General features: G+C 46.4%; 1 protein-coding gene across 1 annotated transcript in view; it reads right to left on the reverse strand.

Moving 5' to 3' along the window:
* The window catches only part of LOC310779384 (protein NLRC3-like), a 73453-nt gene that overhangs the window by 40002 nt on the left and 20566 nt on the right, over nucleotides 1–12885 (reverse strand). The gene's annotated exons all lie outside the window — the stretch shown is intronic.

Genomic DNA, 12885 nt, shown 5'->3' on the forward strand with positions numbered 1-12885 from the left:
ACACAGACACAGACACAGACACACACACACACACACTTTTATTTGTATCCAAACGTACTGTAGGGCAAATATTAGAGATCCAGATATTTTGGAAGAAAGTTGCTGTACAGCACAGTCTAGAAATAGGAGAAATAGTGTAGCACATTGCTAGCTTACTGTATAATGGATGTAAGCAGACATAATGTAAACACACACACACACACACACACACACACACACACTTCTGCCTCTCTGTGCGTCACACACACACACATGTCACAGTGGTACATCCTTTAAGTTGTTTTATACCTATGATCCTTATATTTTACATGCCTTGTATTCTATTGTGTGGCTTTGATTCTACAGCGTGGCTTTTACATCTATTTATCAATTTGTTTTTTAATTGTGTGCTGTGTGGTTTTAGTTATGCATTCTCATTTTACTTTTGCATGAGTTTGGTGTGTCATACAATTGCATGATTGAACTGAAGGATCATTGAATGGGAACAGCTGTGAACATGGACTTGACCACACCCCCTTACAGCCTCAAGACATTCGGATTGGCTAACAACGAGACAAGGTCTTTGGAGATGTGCTTTTAAAGGATTGGAGACAGGTGTACAGGAGGAGAACAACAGAGGAGTGCACTGACACAGACAGGCAGAGAAAGTAGATCGAGGCAGGACGAGTGGCTGGAACGGACCGACGTGGGCGAACCAGACCCGGATCACACACAGCGCCAGACGGGACGCGAAGGCGGAAAGTCTTGGTTCAATGTGCTTGATCAGCTAAATAAAGGGATGTGATCAGCTGAACCCAAGCCTTGTGTGTGTGTGAGCTAACCCCTGAATGCAAACCCAGACTGAGGGCCTCATTTATGTTTCCACAGCAGAGCCCAGCACGACACAGAGGCCAACGAGACGCAGCCTGACCAGACACAGCCGGACGAGTCACCACGGACGGAAAGACTTGGTTCAACGCTCGCTATAAGCTAAGTAAAGGAACGTGACTCAACCAAGCCTGTGTGCATGTGCATCAACCCTCTTTGAATGTGGCTCCTGCCTGAAGGTGTCCTCTCCTCCTCCACAGCAGCTCTACAGCCAGCCAAGGGTCGGGCCAGAGTGCTGTGACGGGACGCCAGCGAATCGGACATTGGACTGTTCTACCCACCACAGCACCCCAGCAGAGCGTTCTCCTCCTCGGACATTTTTATTAGGATTTAACTGGACTTTTAGGAATTGTTGATTATTGTTTTAATTGACCTGGGTACACTTAATTATTAAACCATTTAAACTTTCCCCATTGTCATTGTCTCACCTTTTTAACAGTGGAACCATTTTTAATTGCTGTATTTTACGAACTCTGTGTGACACACACACACACTTCTGCCTCTGTGCATCACACACACACGCACACACCTCTGCATCTTACTTAATGACTGTTGTTACTTCTCTTCAGTGCAATACGTTTTGATAACGACGTGCTGGCCGGCATAAGACGTTCGCTCAGTCAAGTCGTTATCGTTAGTTAGAGCAAAGACAGCGCTAATGTAGAGTGCTAATTAGCCATGTTATGTTATCGATAACGTTAGCCTATGACAGTGTTTATTTTACGTTCATCCTCCTGCCGGTGGAAATGGATTATGTCCGATACGATGTATGATGACGAAAGACGTTTAACGTACCTTGAATTTGGCAAATAAGGAAGGACGGGTGTTGTTCCTGTAGATGTGCTGATTCATGTTTGAGGCATTGCCCCCTCTAATCCTCCCTGGCCATCCCTGCTTTTACCAAAAATATTCCCACACACCGCAGAGTTTGTCTTTTTCGACGGGGCCCGCAGCCCGCCGCCGGGGGAACGTTCTGGGGATTCTCCTTCAGCAGCCATTATCACGTTGAATTACAATAGCCTACACACGGGAGTAAACGATTGACTTGATGACTTCTTGACGATCACAGCTACACTGATTGCTGAGACTGGGCAGCTGGGGGGAGGGGCCCATAACGGCACTCTGTCTGGTCACTTTCTCTCTCAGGGGGAAACAGGTGATACCGTGGGGAAGGTATGACGGCAAAACTTAATGGTTTTGATACCATGACTTTTTGAAACCGAGGTATATGTGAGCCGGGCAGTGAGACAGTGTTTTGTATTTCTTTATTATTTCCTTTGCAGTGCTTTACTTACAAGCATGTGCAAGTTTTGTTTGCAGTGTTTAATCTCCCGAAATCTGGGAGTGATTTTTGACTCCGAGTTAGGTTTTGACAAACAAATCACAAAGGTAGTCCAATCCTGTTTTCTACAGCTTAGAAACATAGCCAAAATCAGAGCCTTCCTGTCACAAACGGACCTTGAAAAAGTCATCCATGCATTCATCTCCTCACGACTAGACTACTGCAATTCTCTATATTCAGGACTCAGTCAAAAATAAATTTCCCGTCTCCAGCTGATACAAAATGCAGCAGCCAGACTTTTAACAAACGCCAAGAGACAAGACCATATTACACCCATCCTCGTCTCCCTTCACTGGCTTCCTGTTAAGTATAGATGTGATTTTAAGATTTTACTGGTTACTTTTAAAGCACTACATGGCCTTGCTCCTACTTACATTTTAAATTTATTAGCACCTTATGAGCCCGCTGCCTGCGTTCCTCTAGTCTGACTCTTTTAAATGTTCCGAAAACCTGCCTCGCTACTAAAGGAGACCGGGCATTTGCTGTTCGAGCCCCGCGGTTATGGAACTCCCTTCCTGAGGACGTTAGGCTAGCAAATTCAGTAAATTCTTTTAAATCACTTCTTAAAACTCATTTTTACAGGAACGCCTTCTCTTTTACAGCATTTGTCGTTTTTATTTATTTGATTTGTATTATTTTAATGATCCTATTTTATATTGTTTTATTTTGGTGTTTTATACTATTTTTTACATTATTTTTTACCTGTGAGTATGTATTATCTTTTACCATGTTTTGTGAAGCACTTTGTAACTTTGTTTTGAAAAGCGCTATACAAATAAAGATTACTTACTTACTTAATTATTTTTGGGTTGTTTTGTTGTGTCCTTTTGAATTTATGCATGCTCTTATTGTCTAGACTTGGTTTTTGTTAATTGTCTCAAGCTTGACCATGGCTACACACCTGTTGCTCATTTGGCGTCAATCACCAACAATCTGTGCTGAGTGAAACACACCTGTGACAAGAGAGATGGACAGTGCAGGTGGCCTATCAGAGAAAAAGAGAGAGCTGAGCCAACCAATTGGCTGGCTCCAGAGGACGGACTTAACCTGTTGGTGGGGGGTATAGAAACTGTTGATACAGGAACGTGGGAGGACAGTGAGGACAGTGACTGACAGTGGAGCACATCAGACGAGAAGCGGCGGAGAGGGGAGCAGCTGACGGCTCTGCCTGTGGGTAAGGAGGTAAGGGGTGGGCAAATGCGCCGTTGCGGCTAGGCCCCTCTCTCTCCCAGCGTACCTATGGGCGCACCGTAGAGGACTGACGGGAAATGGGAGAGAGAGGGGGAGACCCTAACGTTGCCCACCAAGGCTACTGAGACCCACAGGCGGGGTGAGGCTCCCCGGCTCGCCGCTAGAGCAGCAGAACCAAGCAGCAGCAGCAGCAACCTGTTTTAAACCTGGCCGGAGCAACTGACGAGAAGCAGTGGGGCAGACCTGGACCAGACCCAGCCTTGAAACACCGCTCGCTAGCGGCCAGCAGAGGGAGAGTCAAATCTCTCCCTTCCGCGTAAGTCTCCGACAATCCAGGTGTTTCCTGTGTCTGTGGTATTGCCGAGTAATGGTATAACAAAAAAAGGACAGTTGACTCCCCTCCAGTTTCCGCCTGCAGGTTCGACCTGAAGAGGAGAGGAGGCCCCTGGATGGCGGATGCAGGATTCCCCCCAGTGACCCAGCACGTGCACTTTATGGGCCAGGCCCAGAGGTTTAGCCTGGCCATTTTAGCTGCTGCATTTTAAAGAGGACATTTTTAGCTGCTGCATTTTAAATTACATTTTGGATAGCTGCATTTTAACTCCCTGTCTTTTATTATTTAGATTTAGATAGCCACTGTTTTTGTATTTTAATATTTTAGAAATTAAACATTGTTATTCCCTGGCACTGTGTTCTTGTTCACCTTTTTTTATACACCACTGGTTTTAACTGCTCTCCCTCTGTCTGCTCTTCTCTGTCAAGAATTACATTACATTACATTATGTTATTTGGCAGATGCTTTTATCCAAAGTGACTTACAATAACACATTTTTGTCAGCAATAGAGCAATCAACTATGCAACACAGTCTATGACAACTACAACTTCTGAAGGAACAGTGGTACAAGTTTAGTTCAGGTTAGTTTTTTTTTTAAGAGAGAAAGAAGTTAGTTCAAGAAGGGCCCATGGAGCCTGAAAAGGTGTGTCTTTAGTCTTTTCCGAAAGATCGGCAGTGATTCGGCTGTCCTGACCGAAGGTGGAAGCTCGTTCCACCATTGAGGTGCCAGGGACGAGAAGAGTCGCGAACGGGATGAGCGACTTTTGAGCCCCCGTAGTGGAGGAGGGGCGAGGCGTCCTGCACTGGTGGAGGAGCGGAGGGAACGGTGAGAGATTTGGAGCCTGACCATAGATTGTAAGTACAGGGGGGCTGTCAGGTGTACTGCCCTGTAGGCCAGAACCAGTGTTTTGAATTTAATGCGTGCCGAGATGGGAAGCCAGTGAATGTCCCGGAAGAGGGGAGTGACATGAGAGAATTTGGGTTGGTTGAATACCAGACGGGCTGCAGCGTTCTGAATGAGCTGAAGCAGTCGGATGGCTGCAGCAGGTAGCCCAGCCAGAAGAACATTGCAGTAGTCCAGGCGAGAGATGACCAGTGCCTGGACCAGGAGTTGTGTTGCTTCCCTTGTGAGAAACGGACGGATTTTGCAGATGTTGTACAGGGAGAACCTACAGGAGCGGGCAGTTGCTGCGATGTAGGCTGAGTTGGACAGCTGATTGTCAAGGATCACTCCAAGGTTCTTAGCTGTTTGAGAGGGAAACACCGTAGTGTTGTCAATGGATATGGAGAGATCGGTGAGGGGACAGTCTTTCCCGGGGAGGAAGAGTAGCTCTGTCTTACCAAGATTCAGCTTGAGATGGTGGGCAGACATCCAAGCACCAATGTCTTTGAGGCATGCAGCGATACGTGCCTCGATTTGGGTGTCTGAGGGGGGGAAAGAGAGGTAGAGCTGAGTGTCGTCAGCATATCAGTGATAAGAGAAGCCATGAGATGAGATCACATGACCAAGAGATCTGATATAGAGAAGGAATAGCAAGGGGCCCAGGACTGAGCCCTGGGGCACACCTGTGCTAAGAGTACAGGATCTGGATAGGGATCCTCGCCATAGAACCTGGTATGAGCGGTTAGAGAGATATGAGGCAAACCAGGAGAGTGCAGATCCTGAGATGCGTAGATCAGAGAGAGTAAAGAGAAGAATCTGGTTATTCACTGTATCAAAAGCTACAGACAAGTCAAGGAGGACAAGGACAGAGGAGAGGGATGAGGCCTTAGCAGTGTGTAGGGCCTCAGTGACTGAAAGGAGAGCCATCTCAGTAGAGTGAGAAGCCTTGAAGCCCGATTGTAGAGGATCTAGTAGGTAATTCTGGGAGAGATAGAGAGAAAGTTGTTCGGAAGCAGCCTGTTCAAGGGTTTTGGAAATGAATGAGAGAAGAGAGACAGATCGGTAGTTCTGGATGGCAGTATGGTCAAGGAAGGGTTTCTTAAGGAGTGGCTTGACTCTAGCAGTCTTTAGAGGACCTGGCACAAGACCAGAGGATAGAGAGGAGTTGATAAGGGTAGTGAGGAAGGGAGATATATCAGTGGAGATGGATTGGAAAAGAGAGGAAGGAATAGGATCAAGGCTGCAGGAGGTGGCACGGTTAGACATGACAAGCTTAAGGACCTCTTCGGGCGAGAGGGGAGAGAAGGAGGTCCTGTAGCAGGGGTCAGAGAGTTGGAGTCGGGAGTGTTGCAGCTATTGACTGGAGGGGGTAAAGAAGAGCTGATGTCATCTACCTTCTTAGCAAAGAAGGTTACAAAATCATCACCAGAGAGGGAGGATGGTGGGGGAGGTGAGGGAGGGTTGAGGACAGAGGAGAAGGTTGAAAATAGTTTGCTGGGGTTTGAGACAGAGGACTGGATTTCAGAAATGAAGGAGGTTTTTGCTGTTGAGACAGCACATGTAAAGTTAGAGTGGATAAGGTGGTAAGCAGAGAGATCCCTAGGGTTCTGTGTTTTTCTCCATTTCCTCTCAGCTGCCCGAAGCTCTGTTCGATGAGTTCGCAGAGATTCAGACAACCAAGGAGCAGGGGGAGAGGATCGAGGAGGTTTCGAGGTGAGAGGGCAGAGGGCAGAGAGAGTCAAGAGCAAAGGAGAGAGAGGATAAAAGAGTAGTGGAAACCTCTTGAGTGGATAGGAGAGAGAACTGAATAAAGTAACGTTAACGCTACGTTATGTCAGACTGTTCTCACCCCATGCCAAAGCCCCCGCCTCGGCCATGAGAGGCTCAGAGCACTGCTGCTGCTCATGCGCGCGCCCCGGCGGCCCGGAGCTTGGGGCTCGTGCATGAGCATACCAGAGGCGAGGCGGCCATCAGCGCCTGACTGGCCGGGAGAGAGTGCTTCCAAGTCGGACTGATAATAATAATAATAATATAAGCAACATCATTTGAGCTCATCCAGGTAAGATATTAATAAAGTAATGACACATTCAGCGGGAAACTAACTATAATTAAGACGTGCCAACTTTGACGACGTTTGGTTCAGTATTTTAAGAGCAAACAGGTTTTTTTTACTTCCTGAAAAGTTGCTGTTTTGGAGATTCGAGGTCCTGGCGACGATATGTTAAGGTGGAAATAAGGTCTGGTCTTGTAATATGCAGTTGTGTGGTGGTAGCATGGAGGGGGGTGTTTCCAGGATGCTGGATTACACCGTTAAGCCTTCTTGAGGTGTCGTGGGCCTAACTTAACGAAACATCGGTGAAGGAAGGGGCCCACTTGAAAACCCCAATGACATGCTTCATACTGCTGTTGGCTAGGTTAGGTAACTGGTGATTTGTGTCTTGTTTATTAGTTTGTTAGCATGTTAGCTTGTTTTTCTGAATTGGGCTTCTAAATGTGTTTTTCCTCGGGCACGAGGAATAGTAACATCTTGTCCTGTGTATTAATTAATACTAAAGCTAGCTTAGGTTAGTGACTGTTGTGAATAGTGTAGCTGACAACTAGGGAAAGACCTAGTAACAGCATGGAAAGACAGCTGACAGGAGGGATTAGATGGTTTAGCTGCTCATTGTGGCAGTAGCCAAGGCCAATAGGCCATTGGTTACACCCAAACTTGCTATGAAACAGAATTATGTAAAAACACCCCTAAAGTCTGCGAGAGCAGGGGCGGAAGATGACTCACCTATGGTTGACACGGTTATTGACTCTGGAACGGACTTGACTATGAGTAGGGAAAACATGTCAGTGGAAGCCACTAGTTCAGATCTAGATGGGAAGAAGCGTCAGGTTTGCTTGTGTGGCTGGCAGAAGGTAACAACTTTAAAGGGCCTTAGAATCCATCAAGGCAGGAAGAGGTGCTTGGTAGAGGGAACACAGGGACCCCGCATTGATAATTATTTCTTAAGAAGTTTATCAAGTCAGTCGGGTGAAGTCCAGTGACAGGAAGTAACCCACAGCTCGCAGGACATCAGCACCCCTGATGTTGAGGCAGGTCCTAGCACTGAGGAAGGCAGAGAGGCCAGCCAGCCAAAGAGGGGGAAGCTTAAAGGAACTGCTGAGAGTAAGTTGGAGAAAATGGGAGATCTTATTTATGATTATGGTAAAGAAAGGTTTGGCGTCTTTGAGAAAATGAAGAAACTAGAGGGTGAGGTAGTTAAATCTAGGCGCCAACAAGAGATAGATACTTATCCATCAGAGAAGACAGCTTAAGAGGCAGTGGAGGAAAGCTACAGAGGTTGAGAAGGAATGCATTGATTGCTTGCAGTCAGATGTGAGGGAGCGGTTGGCAGTTTTAAGAAGAGCAGAGAGCATTAGGAAAAATAGGAAAAAGAAAGAGAGAGCTAGAATAGCATTCTATAAGGATCCATTTAGATTTGTGATGTCATAGTTTAGTAAGGAGAAGAATGGTAGCCTTATGGTACCTAAGCAGAAGCTTGAGGAGTATTTGGAGGAGGTTCACAAAGATAGGGAAAGGTTTAGAGAGATGACAGTCCCTGCTGATATTCCACCTATTGGTGAAATAGAGAGCCAGTGTGATGATAGCCCACCAAGGTGGAAAGAAGTTCAAGGAGTAGTGAGACGTGCAAGGGCCTCTTCAGCCCCGGGTCCTAATGGAGTCCCCTACCAGCTGTATAAGAGTGCTCCACATGTGTTGCAGTTTCTATGGAAGCTGATGAAGGGAGTCTGGAAGAAGCAGGTTATTCCTAAGGCGTGGCGCAGAGCAAGGGGCATCTTCATTCCTAAAGAAAGGGACTCATTAGAGATAAGTGAGTTTAGACCTTAATGTTGAAGGGAAGGTTTTCTTTAGTGTTGTGGCACAGAGGCTGTCTAGTTACCTAGAAAAGAATAGGCTAATAGATACTTCGGTGCAAAAGGCTGGAATTCCCGGCTTCTCCGGGTGCTTAGAGCACACCAGCATGATCTGGCACCAAATCCAGTCAGCTAGGCATGAGAAGAGAGACCTGGCTAATGCTTTCGGGTCAGTGCCGCATAGTCTGTTATGGGAGGCTTTTGATTTCTTTCGAGTGCCAGCCAGGTAGTATAAAGAGCTTAGTTAAAGCCTACTTCTTAGATATTCAACTCTGCTTTACCACAGCAGAGTACACTACAGCTTGACAGCAGCTGGAGATAGGCATTATGGCAGGGTGTACAATTTCCCCATTAGCTTTTACCATGGCAATGAGGATCATTATTAGGGCTTCAAAATGGGTAGTGGGTGGAGAAAGGCTGCAGGGAGGGCTGTGGCTCCCTCCAATTAGGGCATACATGGATGGTATGACGACTATGACGTCAACTGCTCCATGTACTAGCAGATTGTTGCATAAGTTTAATTGTAATCTGCAGTGGGCTAGAATGAAAGTGAAGCCAAGTAAGTCCAGGAGTATTTAAATCATTAAAGGCGGGTACGGTGGCTCAGTGGTTAACACTGTTGCCTCACAGCAAGAAGGTCCCGGGTTCGAACCCCGGTCCGTCCCAGGTCCTTTCTGTGTGGAGTTTGCATGTTCTCCCCGTGTTCGTGTGGGTTTTCTCCGGGTGCTCCGGTTTCCTCCCACCATCAAAGAAAGACATGTATGTTAGGGTTAATACTCCTGTCAGTGCCCCTGACCAAGGTACTGGCAAAATAACTGGAGTTGGTCCCCGGGCGCTGCACAGTGGCTGCCCACTGCTCCTAGTTCTAGGAAGGTTCCTAGTAGAGGATGGGTCAAATGCAGAGGATGAATTTCCCCAAGGGGATAAATAAAGGATAACTTACTTATATATAACTTACTTAACTTACTTATTAAAGGGAGGGTAGTAGGTAAGAAGTTTGTTATAAATGATGAGGTGGTGCCTACAGTGTTAGAGAAACCAGTCAAGAGTTTGGGAAGATGGTATGATGCAAGTCTCAGTGATAAGGGACAGTTTGAGGAGGTGAGGCAGGAAATGATTTAAGGTATTTCAAGTATAGACAAGTCAGGGCTCCCAGGAAAGTTAAAGTTGTGGTGTTTGCAGTTTGGATTGTTGCCTCGGTTGATGTGGCCACTGACAGTGTATGAGGTTCCCCTTTCAAAGGTAGAAAAGCTAGAAAGGATGATTAACTCATTCATTAGGAAATGGCTCGGAGTCCCACGCTGCCTAAGCAGTGCAGCCTTATATGGGAAAGGCATATTGGAATTGCCATTATCTAGCCTGACAGAGGAGTTCAAGTGTGCTAAGGTTAGACTGGAAATTACTCTGACTCAGTCAAAGGATCCAGTGGTTAGGAGTGTAGCGCCCACAGTTAAAACAGGGAGGAAGTGGAACCCAAAGGAGGCAGTGCAGCAAGCACAGTCAGCTCACAGGGATCTCATAGGCCAGGTGCAGCACGGGCGTGGAGGCTTAGGGTTGTGCATAGGGAAACCTGTGTGGAACAAGGCATCAGTAATAGAAAAGAGGAAGATGGTAGTTGAAGAAGTACATAGGCAAGAGGAGGCAGTAAGATATACTAAGGCAGTGTCGCAGGCAAAGCAAGGACAGTGGGGGAACTGGGAGAGTGTCCAGAAGAGAAAGTTGAAGTGGAGAGAGTTGTGGAGCATGGAGGCCAGCAGAATTAGATTTATTATAGGGGCTACTTATGATGTGCTACCATCTCCCCAGAACTTAAATCAGTGGTTGGGCGAGGATGGTGCCTGCCCGTTGTGTTCTAGTGTATGTACACTGAGGCATATACTGTCAGGGTGTAAGGTCAGTCTCTCCCAGGGGCGATACACCTGGCGTCACAACCAGGTGTTGAAATGTTTGGCAGCTCCAGTTGAGGAAAAGCGGCTAGAAGTAAATTCTCTAGTTGCTAGCAAAGAGACTAGACAGATCAAATTTGTATGTGAGGGAGAAAAGATTAGACCAATTAAGGTCAGGCACAAGTTAGGGCAGCTAAGTGTAGGTGGAGCCTGGGAAATGAGGGTTGACTTGAATGAACAGCTAGTCATCCCAGCATATATAGTTAGGACCCGGCTACGTCCGGACTTGTTACTGTGGTCTGAGGTAGAGAAGATAGTTTATTTTATCGAACTCAAAGTCCCCTGGGGGCTTATGAGCGCAAGAAAGCTATGTATGCTAAAATGGCAGCAGAGGCAGAACAGCGAGGTTGGAGGGCTCGAGTGTGGCCTGTAGAGGTGGGCTGCCATGGTTTTGTGGCAAAGTCCATTATTGCCCTACTAACCGAGTTGGGCATTCGGGGACGGAGCCTGAAGCTTGCGGTTAGCAACATGTCTCAGGCAGCAGAACGAGCAAGTGAATGGCTGTGGCTAAAGAGGAAACATGCTAGCTGGGGAGCTCGCTAAGGTAAGATTGATTGTTTGTTGTTGGTCATGATTGATGGTCCACATCAACAGGGCTGAATCATTGACAGTGGTGGTATAGTTAAGAATGTCATACCGAACCGACCTGGATAGCTAGGCTTAGATACTGAGGTAATATGCAGTTGTGCGGTGGTAGCATGGAGGGGGGGGTTTCCAGGACGCTGGATTACACCGTTAAGCCTTCTTGAGGTGTCGTGGGCCTAACTTAACGAAACATCGGTGAAGGAAGGTGCCCACTTGAAAACCCCAATGACATGCTTCATACTGCTGTTGGCTAGGGTAGGTAACTGGTGATCTGTGTCTTGTTTATTCATTTGTTAGCCTGTTAGCTTGTTTTAATAATAATAATAATTAATTAATAATGGGGTGTAAAAAACAGGAATTTTCTTTAATGCCTTTTCTCCAGTGAGCATCTTCCCGGACCCAAAGTTTCCAGACGGGGAACGTGGGGAAAGGGAGACAGATGGGGCCAGGGAAAAGACATCATCACCATTATCGTCCTCTGCTGCTGTCGTAAGGGGAGCTGGTGGAGCAAGGTCGACTCGCGGGACTGCCGCGGTGGCGATGCTTGCGGTTTCAGCTTCGTCAAGCTCGACGTTGGCAAAGTATTCCACACGTCGGCGGAGCTTTTCATATGACAGCTCTCTGCAGTAGGGACAGGCAGCCTGCTGGGGATGGAGAGCAAGCCCCGTGTGGCGCGGTCCTAGACACAAAGCATTTGTAGTGCATGTCATCTGCAGTGATGTAAGCGCACCGGCATTCTTGACAGTTTTGAACGCCAGGAGGGAAGCGGCCATGGATTTGTGATTTGTGAGATGACGGCTCATCTCACTGGTTAACGCCGCTCATAGTTCTTCAGTCTTCTCGTGCTGTAGCTCATGAATAATTTTTGGGAGACCAGCAACAGACACGCTAGGGGATTATACCCAGCCTAAAGGGCGAATGCTAATAGAAAATGAACAGAATATTGTGTGCATGTGCAGAGGAGGTTTTTCTAGTGAGGGAGAGGAGGATGGTCCTCCTCTATTTTTTAGAAGAGATTGGGGATTTTATATAATAATATATATTTTTTAATAAAATATCAATCAAATGTGTTTTTTTCTGATGTGCGGATGCTCCTTTTTTCATTCATTATATTCTTAAAATGCTTTAACAACAGTGACACCTGTAGGGCACTGATGGAAAGGAGAGCTCCATGCAGACAGTAGTCTGGCCCGGCCCTCAGGGGTACGGTACAAAAACATTACCCCTGAGGGTAATTATTTCTTTGCTAATTTATCTAATGCAAATATATGATTGGTTGAAAAACACTCGCAATTCACAGGGAACAGTGAAATGATGTGTTTTTCAACCAATCATTTTTAGCTGAAGCCTAAACCGCCCTTACCAATCAATACCAATCAATTAATTTATTCAACCAAATTGGTTGTTGATTGGATAGATTGCTAAGATTAACATTGTATTGTCCAATGATGAATGCGTCTGAAAATCTTGTGGAATCCAGCTCCATTGCCTACTAGGAAGTGATGACCTCCACTTTGCTGTGACCACCTGGCAGTAGGCTAATCGATAGATTTACAGACAGTAGCACCATATTATACTTTCCCCTTTCTCTTTTCCTATTTTTTTTTATCAAGCAGTAAGTTAGCTCACAAGCCAGACAGTCGTTGCATTGTATTGTGCGAGCGGCCCAACATGACTTTCTACAATGCGAGTTTAGAGAGGGCGGCGTGGTACACATGGAGGCTGAAATCTCAACAAAGCAAACACTGGGATACTGCAACGTCATCGGCTGTACGCGCACCGGTTACAGACGGCATGGATGTGCAAGTAAGTCAATTAAGTTCAAGTTCA

This window comes from Poromitra crassiceps (genome assembly GCF_964638095.1).
Source record: "Poromitra crassiceps genome assembly, chromosome: 7".
Lineage (NCBI taxonomy): Eukaryota > Metazoa > Chordata > Actinopteri > Beryciformes > Melamphaidae > Poromitra > Poromitra crassiceps.